Here is a 4,223-nt window from a genome sequence, read left to right as displayed (position 1 = left end):
AATGTTGAATAAGATTTTTTTAAGATACAAATGGCACTAGTGTTATCACAATAAATTAGAATTGTGCCTATAGTCGCTATAGGAAAAATATACATTACCCGCGAAACAAATTCGTCGAAAAATGCTCTAGATCTGTCAGAAATTAGAATTTCTGGTGGATTTTCGACGAATTTATTTACGACGGCAAAATGCGCATCGGAAAATTATTACTGGTGCAATAAAATTCATTGAAAATATTTCTGATGAACTTTTGGTGAAAAAAATGTCAGAAATTTGTCCGGCTAATATACTCTGCCAGAAAATAAGAAAAATGAAAAAAAAAATTTGAGCTCAATGCCCCCGCCCAACAGCCAGCCACCAGCCCCCCCACCCCCCCTCGCTCTTCGCTCCTGCCTCCACAAGCACCACGCGGCCCACCCGTTCCGCCGACCCGACCATTGCGCACAGCTCAGCTTAAGCTCGCCTACCGGATGCAAACCTCACTTGACTCGCCCCCGCACAAGCACCTAGCAAGGATTTCACCCCGCGCCTTCGTAACGCCGAGCGCGGCCTTTAAAACCAATACCAATCGTAGAAGACACTTATATTTTATATGATGAGTTTTGTTTTTAGAATATAATGTCATAATATTTAAATTTTAAATAAGTATATTTAAACATTTAAATAATAAGCTTAGTAAAATATACTAATATATTAAATAATTAAATTAAGTTTATAAAAGCTTAGTTACTTTTAATTTTTTAAAATATTTAAAATTATTTACATAAAGTAACTGATATTATATTTAATTTATATTAAATTTTATAATATTATTAAATATCCTTAAAATAAAATTTTTAAATTTCTAATAATAATTTTTCTAATTTTAAATTTTTAAATTTTTAAATTGATTTTCTAATAATCATTTTCCATGAAATCTATAATTCCTTCAAAAATCTACCGGAAATTCTGCCAGAAAATTCAACAAAAAATCTATAAGAAATACCACCAAAAACTCCGTTGGTATTATGCCAAAAATATTCCACCAAAAATTCATCAGAAAATTCGCCATAAATTATGATTGATTTTTTCTGTCAGGAAATCCTACGAAAATCAGCTTTTTCCTATAGTGAATAAATCCTAAATCACCCAATTATTATTTCAACCAAATAACTTATGCCACACAGCTTTCTAAGGCAATGTATTAAGCTTCAATAGTAGAAAGGGCTACAAAATTTTATTTTCTACTAGACTAAGAAGCTAAAGTATTTCCTATAAATTAAAAAGTTCTATATATACTCTTCCGATCAATCTTACAACCTGCAAAGTCTGAATCTGAATTTCCAATTATTTAAAAAAAAAGAACTAAACATAGGATATCAAATCCATAAGTTTTAAGTTTCTAAGAGATATCTCAAAATTCTTTTTATTTATGTCAAATATGATTCTTTTAGATCTAATTAAAATCTAGCACACAAATAAACACTAAACATAATATCGGGTCAGCTAGCAATCAAATAAAACAAAGATCTAATAATTCCTCTAGATTTCTTTTGATCAACAGATTTTTCCTTTGGATCCTTATTCAATTGAACTGAGGAACATATAGTTGAACTAACTAGTTTAGCATTATCTATTTTATACTTCTTGATAAAGTCCTTAACATACTTCGACTTACTAAGAAATATTTCCTCCTCAATTTGCTTAATGCTAAAACCTAAAAAATAATTTAAATATTCCATTAGGCTCATCTCAATTCACTACTCATTATTTTAGAAAGTCATCACAAAGATTTTTATTTGAAGATCCAAAAATGATATCATCAACATAAATTTGAACAATTAGTATATCCTCTCACAATTTCTTTAAAAAGAGAGTGGTATCCACACTTCCTTTTTTAAAGATCTCTCAAGTAGGAAAATACTTAACCTCTCAAGCCCTAGGTACATGTTTCAATCCATATAATGCCTTTTTCAATTTAACAATATGATTTTGGTATTTTGAATATTCAAAACATGAAGGTTTAACATAAATATCCTCTATATTGTCCAATTCAAAAAGGCACTTTTAAAGGCTAATAAAACCCTAATTGCTTTAAGTCTTGCTACAGGAAAAAAATTCTTCTCAAAATCAATCTCTTCAATTTAATTATACCTCCTAGCCACCAATCTAACCATATTTCTAACTATAACTTTTGAGTCATTCATTTTATTTTGAAATACCCATGTAATTCTAACTATACTTTGATCCTTTGGCCTTGTAATTAATTCTCAAACAACATTCCTTACAAATTGATTTAATTCTTCTTGCATTGCTAAAATCCAAAATTCATCCAAAAGTACTTGATTTACATTTATGGGTTCTATCATTAAAATAAAGGCAGAATGATTGACTTTTTTGCTTAATCCATGCCTAGTCCTAACACCCTTACTAGGTTCACCTATAGTAAATTCATTAGGGTGATTTTTAGAAAATTTCAAATCTTTAGGCAACAGGTTTTCAATCTCCAAATTTTCTTCTAAATTATTCTAAATTCAAGATTCATCAAATACAACATGTGTGATTTTCTCAACTATCAAAGTTCTTTTATTAAATACTCTATAAGATTTTTTAACATTAGAGTATCCAAGAAAAATTCCTTTATCTGATTTTGGATCGAATTTTCCTAAAGAAGATTTTTCATTATTATGTATGAACACCTTACATATAAAATAAGCAAATATGACAAATTAGGTGTTCTCCCCTTAAAAAGCTCATAGGGTGTTTTATTTAATTTAGATCTAATGTTCACCCTATTCAGAATATAACATGCAGCGCTAACTGCTTCAGCCCGAAAATATTTAGGAAGTGAATATTTAGCCAACATGGCTCTAACGGCTTCAATTAATATTATGTTCTTTATTTTGACTACCTGGTTCTGCTGAGGAGTTCTAGGTACAGAAAAATTATGATCAATTCTTCTTTTCTTTATAAAAATTCTCAAATTTATCATTTTCAAATTCATCGTCGTTATCACTTTGAATTATTAAAATCTCACACCCTAATTTCCTCTAAATCCAAGTCAAAAAATATTTGAATTCCTCAAATGATTCACTCTTATGAAATAAAAATTTAACCCATATTAATCTCGAGAAATCATCAACTATCACAAATTTGTATACCTTCCCTCCAAGACTAATAGTGCAAACTGGTCCAAAAAGATTCATATGAATAATCTTCAATGATTTACTAGTTCTAAGATCCTTTTGGAATGAAAAGATGACTTCACCTATTTTCCTAATTGATATGCATCGCAAAGGTGATCCTTAGTAAAGTCTAATTTTGGTATACCTCTAACTAAATCTTTTTGGGTAATTTTTTTAAGGTTTTTCATGCTAGCGTAACATAGTCTCCTATGTCATAACCAAGATTTATCAGAAATTATTTTTAAATAAAAGGCACTAGGAGTTTTTATATAATTTAATTCTAGCATATAAATATTGTTTACCCTAATTCCATGCAAAACATTATTTCCATTTAGGCTTAATATGCAGCTAGTGGAAAAAATTTTTACACTATACCCTTTATCACATAGCTGGTTAATACTTTTCAAATTATGCTTTAAGCCTTCTATAAGCAATACATTCTCTATGAAAAAATTTAGCAAGTTTCCATCATACTTGATCCAACTACTTTCCTACTGGTGTTATCTTCTAGTGTAACCTTGCCTCCAATTCTAGCTTCCAGCAATATGAATTGTTTAGTATCTTCAGTCATATGTTTCAAGCAACCCTGTCAAGATACCAAATGCTCTCATGAGGCCTTGTATGAGAGCGTTCCTGCAAAATAATCAAACATTAGACTTGGGAATCCAAACAAGTTTGGGTTCTCCATTAGGCAATTTAAAACTAGACGCATATATGATATGACTTGATTTATGCATCTTAGGTTTCTACACTAAATGAGTTTTTCTATCTAAGGTATAAGTGTGTGAAATATGTCCAATCATCCCACAAGTATAATATTTTACTCTAGGAAATGGGTTTCTTAATTTTTTATAATAAATCTGTCTCTTATGGGGTATTAAAATTTTTATCTCAAAATAAGATTAGAAAAATCTTCAAGTGTTGGGGATATCCTATTTTCCTTAAGAGCTTTCACTAATATTCTAAGAAATGAATTTGCATCCTCTAACACAGTGTTATCGTGTTTCAAATAGTGCTCTCTATTCTTAGATTTATCCTTAAACTCTTTAAATTCTTTTT

This window comes from Dendrobium catenatum, unplaced genomic scaffold (genome assembly GCF_001605985.2).
Source record: "Dendrobium catenatum unplaced genomic scaffold, ASM160598v2 fragScaff_scaffold_896, whole genome shotgun sequence".
NCBI lineage: Eukaryota > Viridiplantae > Streptophyta > Magnoliopsida > Asparagales > Orchidaceae > Dendrobium > Dendrobium catenatum.
The sequence above is the reverse complement of the archived record's forward strand: the minus strand, read 5'-3'. Positions refer to the sequence as shown.